The 9,066-nt window shown below is 35.2% G+C and overlaps 1 pseudogene; it reads left to right on the top strand.

Annotated features, from left to right (window-relative positions):
- Positions 1 to 413: 413 nt before the first annotated feature.
- Positions 414 to 6,227, top strand: LOC111374724 (annotated as a pseudogene).
- Positions 6,228 to 9,066: the final 2,839 nt, after the last annotated feature.

Genomic DNA, 9,066 nt, shown 5'->3' with positions numbered 1-9,066 from the left:
TTCTATTTTATGGTTAAAAAGTTTAACTTTTTTTTAATATACATATTAAATAAGAAATAAACTTAACAATTAAATTGGTTTAGTTATAAATTAAGCAAAATATGGTTAAATACATATAAAGAAACATCTTTGTTAATTTTGTACTCCTTAACTACATAATCATTGTTTAAACAACAGATAAATTGATTCAAGCACTGTATGACATCCAAATCCATTTTAAGTTTTATTCACTATTGTAGAACTGGACAAGATTAAAAATAGAAGAAGCATGTGCCATGTGAAACAATTTAGCTGTTGTTTAGTTAGTCATGTTTTATTTAATTTACTAGCGAAGAATCGTATTTCACAAATGCGAAATATGAAGGATAATTTGGTAATTTGGGTGTTCATGCAAATTGGAACTTGAACCAACCATGGTGCTCGACAATGAAACTTTATTTGACATCTATTTTAGAACTCTCAAACTTAATTACTACTCCTAGCTACGAGTATATTTCACCGAACTCACTGTCGAACCTAGTGTGGATTGCTTGGCATATTATTTTGATGTTTTTATCACATTTTGTTGCCCGTCTTTCCCTTTTTTTATTTTTTCGCTTGAACAATCATATTGTTAAGATGCAACTTGAATAGGTTGGTGGCAATGACAAAGTGAGAACACTAAGTATAGCAAAATTTACTTCTTTTCGATCTTAATATTTTGTATTTTAGTTGGCAATCTGAACCACTTGATTTCTGCAACCATGAGTGGGGTAACTTGCTACCTCCGAATCCCTGGTCAACTTAACTCTGATCTTCGAAAACTCGTTGTCAACCTGATTCCATTCCCCCTCTGCATTTCATCATGGTGGGGTTCGCTCGTCTCATATCTTGAGGTTCTCAGCAATACCGTGCTCTTAAAGTCCCTGAATTGACCCAACAAATGTGGGATTCCTAGAATATGATGTATGCTGCTGACCCCTACCATGGACGCTACCTCATTGCCTCGGCCATGTTCAAAGGCAAAATGAGCATGAAAGAGGTGGACAAACAAATGTCTAATGTTCAAAACAAGAACACTTCTTACTTTGTCGAGTGAATTCCTGATAGAAAAAAAGTTGAAACAAAGAGGAAGATTGATAAACTTTATACTGATGAAAAATACAGCATACACACATACTCTACACGGCTGGAAGCCAGAGTTATATATCAAAACAATTCTGACACTTTTTCATCAACAACTATTTACTGCTACAGCCTTACTTCAGGACAGAATATATGGCTTCATATTGGACAATACTTTTACAGACTTTTCATTGTATTAATACCATAAAATAGACTACAAATGAGTACTACAAAATACAATATTTTTTTACAGCAAAAGTATCAAACTAATGTCAATATTCCTCCTTGAGACTTTTGCTGGAAACACCAAGGCATATTCTCAATATTTCGAATCTTCCTTTGGACAATGACTTTGTTAGGATATCAGCATACTGGTCCTCTGAATTACAATGCACAAGCTTCATCTTCATCCTTTCTTGAGCTTCCCTGATTGAGTGATTACTTTATTTTTATGTGTTTTGTTCTTCCATGGAACACGGGATTCTTCACCATGGCAACAGCTGATTTCTTGTCACAATAGCTAACTATTGCATCAAATTGTTTGTACCCAAGATACTCCAACATTTTCCTTAACCAAACAGCTTGATTTGTGGCTTCAGATGCAGCTATGTACTTTACTTCAGCAATTGATTGTGCCACTATTTTTTGCTTCATTGAATTCCAACAAGCAACATTTGAACTAACATAAAACAAATAGCCTGAAGTGCTTTTCATGTCATTTGTTGAACCAGCCCAGTCACTATCAGCGAAGCCAGTTAAAATCAGGTTTTCTAATTTTCTAAACCAAATTCCTAGGTCTTCACTTTCTTTTATATACCTAGGAACTCTTTTTGCAGCTTGAAAGTGAGTTTCTCTTGGCGCTTGTCTGAACCTGGACAGTATGTAGCATATGTAATATCCGGCCTTGTTGTTTTTAGATATAACAAGCATCCAGTTAAGCTTCTATATATTTTTTCATCAACACTCTTGGCTTCATCTTCCTTCATTAGCTTTGAATTTTGTACCAAAGGAATGCTAACAGATTTACAATTTTCCATATTAAATTTCTTCAACACTTCCTTAACATACCTTCTTTGACAAACAAGAATCCCTTCATGTGTTCGATCAATCTCCATTCAAAAAAAATATTGCATCTTCCCTAGATCTGTCATTTCAAAAGCTATCTTCAATTCTTCTTTCACATCACCAATCAATGTGCAATTTCTACTTGTTATTAACAAATCATCAACATACAAGGATATGATGATCATTTCTTCCTCCACATTCTTTATTTTAAGTGTTTGTTCATTCACACTTTTAATAAAACCAAGGCAGCTTAAGTAATCATCAATCCTACTATACCAGGCTCTTGGAGCTTGCTTCAAACCATACAAAGTCTTTTTCAGAAAATATACCTTATCTTCTTCCCTTGCCACAGAGAAACCTTTAGGTTTTTCAATGGATATTACTTCATTCAGGTATCCATTTAGGAAGGAAAACTTCACATCCAACTGGTGTATCTTCCACTCTCTTTGAGTTGCAATTGCAAACAGCAATCTTATGGTTTCATATCTTGCACTTGGAGCAAATGTATGAGCAAAATCAACTCCATACTACTGTGCATAACCCATTACCACTAATTTGGCTTTGAATTTATTGATAGATCCATCAAAATTCATATTGGTTTTGAACACCCATTTAACTCCAATCACATTTTTATCCTTTGGTCTATCAACCAGCTCCCAAGTCTCATTCTTTTCAATCATTTGTAGTTCCTCCTTCATTACAGCCAGCCATTTTTGTGAACTCACATCTTCAGTAAAATTTGATGGCTCTAGCACGGATGAGTTACATCTTGCATATACATCAGCAAGAGGCCTAGTTTTTAACACAATATTCTCATAATCTAAGTCACTAACATGATCTGGACCATCTGGTCCATCCTTATTTGTGATGTTGTCTTCATTTCCATGAGCAACCAGCCTTGGAACTTGCAATTTTTTCAAGCTACTTGCTTCCCAAATCCATGAAGCTCCTTCATCCACTTTAATATCCCTGCTGGATATAATTTTATTAGTTTGTGGAATGTATACTCTATACCCTTTTACATTGCTGCAATAGCCAACCAAAATACCAACTTCTGCTTTTTGGCTAAGCTTATCTCTTTTTGCATCAGGTATGTGAGTGTAACAAATATTTCCAAACACCTTCAAATGTGGAACATCGGGTTTGATTCCATAACATGCTTCATAAGGTGTTCTTTTATCGAATGTTTTGGGAGGAAGCTTGTTTAGAAGATATATGGCTGTATTTAAAGCTTCTACCCATAATTTCCTAGGAAAATTCTTCTCAATCATCAGGCGTTTAGCCATCTCCATCACCGTCCTATTCTTCCTCTCATATACACCATTTTGCTGAGGAGAATATAGAATTGTCAGCTGATGCTTGATCCCCATATCATCACAAAATTTATCAAATTGACCACATCTATCCTCAATCCCGTTATCTATTCTAATGGCCTTGATTTTGCAATCACTCTCCTTTTCCACTAGATTCTTGAAATTTTGAAATTTGACTGCAACCTCAGATTTTGATTTTAAGAAATAAACCCAGCACTTCCTTGTTAAATCATCAATAAAGAGTACAAAGTACTTGTTGCCATTGAGTTTTGTATTCTTATTGGATCACACACATTTGAATATATCAAGTCCAGCTTATTTGAAGCTCTCCTTGACTGGTTTTTAGGAAATGGCATTCTGGTCTGTTTGCCCCTTTGACATACATCATACATACAAGATTCATCACATATATCTGAAGTATTTTCAACAAGTCCTAGTTTGTGCAATTGTTTCAGTGATGTAAAGTTTGCATGACCAAATCGTTTGTGCCAAAGTGAGGACTCATTAGTTGAACTTGAGTATACATGAGGGATCACATTTTTCCGTTTTAAAGGAAAACTTCTTTGCTTCATCTCAACAGACATCAAGTCATGGTCATTTGAATCTAATATAGTACAACTGTTTCCTTTAAAAATGAAGGTATATTGCTTCTCAATCAATTGGCCAACACTAATTAAGTTCTGGTCTATATCAAGCACATGAAGAACATCAATGATAAGTTTGGTACATGATGGTGTTTGCACTGAAACCACACCAATTCCCTTCACTTCCACATGTTCTCTATTGTAACCTTGACCTTTGATCTGTAATTGTCATTTAGCTTAACAAAGATACGGGGATCTGATGTCATATGGTGAGTACAACTACTATCCAGCAACCAAGTTTCAACATTGCTGCTGGCTTTAAAATTGATAGTAGTAAATAGATGTTCTTCCTGGTGTTGCTGATTTTCAGCCATCTGTGCTTGAGGCTTTGCTGACTTATCTTTTAAGCGTTTACAAACTTTTTGAATATGTCCAAATTGCTTACAACTTCGCATTGAACATCAGGCCTATTCCAGCACCATTTCGGAGAGTGTCCTGTTGTTTTATAATGGACACAGGGAGGATAAACTCCACTTTTGTTAGCACTTTTGTTGTTTTCCATTTTCTTCTTTTCATCTTGATACTTCCTTGTACCAAAACTTGTTTGAGCTTTATGCTTTCCTTTGGCAAATAAAGCTACTTCTACCTATTCTTCTTACTTCATCAGTCTTTTCTATTCTATGGCTTGAAGAGCATTTACCAGTTCTAATAATGTTATGGTAGACAGGTCCCTTGAGTCTTCAAGAGAAGAGATCTTTGCCTCGAATTTTTCAAGTAGGCTGATCAACACTTTTTCCACAATCTTCCTATAAGGCAAATCATCTCCCAGCAGCCTTATCTAATTCACAACCTTCAACAGCCTGTCTGCATATTCTTTAACTGATTCTGAGTCCTTCATCTTCAAGTTTTTATACTCCCTTATCAAGTTTAACACCTGCATCTACCTTGTTCTAGCGGTTCCCCTGGATTCTTCTTGCAATCTATCCCAGGCTTTCTTGGTTGTTTCACAAGTAATTATCTTGGTGAAGATGGCATATGAAACATCTTATTGAATGCAAGAAAGGGCATTGAAACTTCTTTGCAACTTTCTCATTATGTTGCTTCAGGTAAGCAATAGTTGGATTTGCTCTAAGAGGTGGTGGTTCACTTCTTGTTTCTATTATTTCCCACAGGTCGTATGCCTTCAGGTAAGCCTTCATTTTTGCTACCTAGAAGTCATAATTTTCTCTTGTAAACACAGTAGGTAGGGGTGCTGAGAAACCACTTGAAGTCATCATCAAAATTCACAAGAATCAACTGGCTGTCTTAGGTGAAAATCTGCTAGTTTTCTAGGAACCTGTCACTCGAGTTTATCAGCTTCTTCGAAGATCAAATGGCTCTGATACCACTGATAGAAAAAAGTTGGAACAAAGAGAAAGAAAGATAAACTTTATACTGATGAAAAATACAGCATACACACAAACTCTACACGGCTGGAAACCAAAGTTATATATCAAAACAATTCTGACACTTTTTCATCAACAACTATTTACCTGCTACAGTCTTACTTCAGGACAGAATATATGGCCTTATATTGGACCATACTTTTATAGACTTTTCATTGCATTAGTACCATAAAATAGACTGCAAATGAGTACTACAAAATACAATATTTTTTTACAGCAAAAGTATCAAACTAATGTCAGTAATTTCAAACAATGTGAAATCAAGTGTTTGTGATATCCCACCCAGAGGGCTTTCAATGGCATCCACCTTCATCAGGAACTCGACCTTCATTCAGGAAATGTTGAAAAGAGTGAATGAACAGTTCACTGCTATGTTCAAGAGGAAGGCTTTCTTGCATTAGTATACTGGGGAAGGAATGGCCAAGATGAAATTCACAGAAGCGAAGAGTAATATGAATGATCTTGTGTCCGACTACCAACAGTCCCATGACGCTATAGTAGATGATGAAGGTGAATACGAGGATGAGGAAGAAGAGAAAAAGCATAGAGCATATGTAAAGATTCTTATGAAAATTTATAAATGTCGTTCCTTCTATTGTATTGGGTATATGATTGTAGTCAACTATGGGAGTCCTAAAAATGTTCAACTTTTTCTTCTCCACTTTATTAGAAGTCGCAAAGAAAGCGAGCATGTTTTTGTGAAGAACGGTGGCTAGGTTTCTGAGTGATCGTAGTTGTGTTATATGTTAAAATTTTCAGAAGCATTACTATTTTTTTTATAAGTTTGTAGTCATCGTTTATGCTATTGTACATTTCGTAGTTTTGTCATTTTGTACAATTCGTTTCCAGGTAAATACTCCTTATGTTAACAAACTTCTTTCATGTCTTTTAAATTAGAAAAGAAATGACGCAGCTAAAGAAAGGTCAATCACTGTTGCTGGCTTATTTGACACAAAAATAGCTTCATCCATACTAAATCCTCTTCAAGCAATACATCTACGAAAGTCCCCACAAATGATGATCAAATCAGAAAATACCCTTCATTGGAACGGTTGAAACTACACTTTTTTTTTTTTTTTTTTTTTTTACAAGGTGTCCTATTCTAGACTAATCCTTGGGTTTGTGATCCGGCCCCTCTTCACACAGTCCGGTTAATCGCAGGATGTGCCTCCAACTGGCCAGGGTCCGAGCGCTCCCCTCCTGGTCTGACAAAGTGCCAAGCAAGCCAATCCAAGTTGCACCTTGCCTTCCAAGAATAATCCTTGCCTTCCAAGTTCCCACTTGCCTTCCAAGAATAAATCCTTGCCTTCCAAGAGCCCCATGTTTCGAACTCACGACCTCTGCTCTGCCAGGTTTGACAGCGTCCGTCCTTTGCCAGTGGAGAAGTGCCCTGGGGGGCCGGTTGAAACTACACTTGTTGCAACATTGGGTGTTGTAAGTTGAACACTACAAAAGGCATACTCCACATAATCACATGTGAACACTAAAAAAGGCATACTCTACAAAAATCATGTGTAAGTCACATTGAAATTTAATGAACCTTTACTTATTAAGTCACATTGAATTTTAATGAACATTTACTTATTTATCTCTTGGCATCCTTTGAAGTCTCGGATGGGCCCATAGATCTTTAATAATTTAAATAAGACAGTTCAACAATAAAGACAGTGTGGTATAATAGATAATTTACTTATTTTCCTATTTTTGTTTATTGGTAATTAATGCTCAGGGGTCAAATGAAATGTTTTTATCCTTTAATGCTTATTCATGTGTAATTCCAGGGAATACCTCTTTGACGTTTTCCATTCTATGTATACATTACGCATGCTTGCTTTTGGCCGTTTGTTTATATGTCTCTTCGTTTACTCTATATAGACACACACACACACACATATGTCATCTCTTGATTTCACTAACTACAAAAGATACGTCCTAACTCTCTTTTCTTCGTTGATTTTGGGAAAAAACCTCTTATCCTTCCAGAGTAGTTTTACGGATTTATTGATTCTTCATCTTCATTCTTAATTTTATTATACTTTCTTAATGAAATTCCTTTAGTTCTTATGCCAATATCTTGCAAAATCGAACAAGATATTAGAATTATCTAGATTTATTTCCTATCATGCTACTGTCGCATATTTGTGGCCTCAATCTCCATGATCATAATTTAGAAGATGGTAGAGAATGGTTTAAGAGTTGGCAAGTTTGCTGCGCTCTTGTGTTTTCCCCATATATGCATCTACGAGGGATTACTATGCAAAGCATAGTTCCAGATATTATAATAAATCCTCGTGCATTTCTTTCTTGACAAACGTCTGATAAACTTTTAGATGCTGCTTTGGGTAAAGAGATTATCATCATCTTTTGACTTAAGAAATTCTTATGGTTGCGAATGATGAACATAGGATTACATTTCCTTATATCAATGAAAATTTACATCATTATTATTATTTTTTATTTTTTTTAAATAATCTGTCAAATTTGTTAGCTTAGTACTATAGGTAAACAAATAACCAACTTTGACTAAGTTTGTATGGTAAAAGAAAATCAATTTTTATTGATGCTCAATATGATTTTGTTTTCCATTTTATTGATAATATTTTCCCAAGTGCATATCATTCGAGGGATGTTTAAGGGGTTTTGTCATCTCTTCTTGTGAGTTTATATGTTCATGATCAAACAACTTCAATTACTGTATATGGTCCTTTCAACTTTACTGTATATTGAACCTTGAAATTGAAATATATGTCTATCATCTTTGGTATGCATCGAACATAACTTGAGACATGACTTATTTTTTCTCTAGGAGTCCAAGTTCGCATTTATTGCTTCTTTATTTTGCTCTTCATTATATCCTATTTTCCTTGTCAAACTTATAGTAATCTCAACCAATACCATGGCTTCCATTCCATAGGCTAGGAAGAAAGGGGTTTCTCCTATAGTGATTTTGTGGTAGTTTGATATGACCACAGAATCTATGGTAGCTTATTGGCTCATAGTTCCTTCATCGTAACTAGTTTCCTTTTTAGGATGCTTTTCAATATCTTATTTACTGCTTTCACTTATCCATTAGCCTAAGGATAATACAGAGTGGAGAAATGTCATTGGAAGCCCAACTCATCACACATTGCTTTCAGCTTTTTCCCTTGAAATTGGTTGTCATTATCTGAAATTATAGAATTTAGTATGTCAAACCGGCGATAATGTTTTGTATATGAATTTATAAGAATTAGCCTCAGTGATATTTATAGGGGGTTCGACTTCTATTTACTTTGTGAAGTAATCTATTGCCGCAATTATGAATCTCATATTTGACCTTCCTTTGGGTAGCGGCCTAATGAAGTCAATGTCTTGATTAGCAAAGGGCCAAGGGCCACTGTTTTTCCCTAGATCTTATGCGGATTGTCATGGTATAGATGCAAACTTTTGACACTTTTCATTTTTGGCAAAATTCTTGGTTTCATTCCTCATATTAAGCCAATAATATCCTTATAGATTTCTTTCATTGTGTATAAAGATTCATCCTCATTTATGCATCTGAGCAAAGTGGGTGTA

The sequence above is a fragment of the Olea europaea genome, chromosome 2, assembly GCF_002742605.1.
Source record: "Olea europaea var. sylvestris chromosome 2, O_europaea_v1, whole genome shotgun sequence".
Lineage (NCBI taxonomy): Eukaryota > Viridiplantae > Streptophyta > Magnoliopsida > Lamiales > Oleaceae > Olea > Olea europaea.
This window is presented reverse-complemented; position numbering and strand designations above follow the sequence as displayed.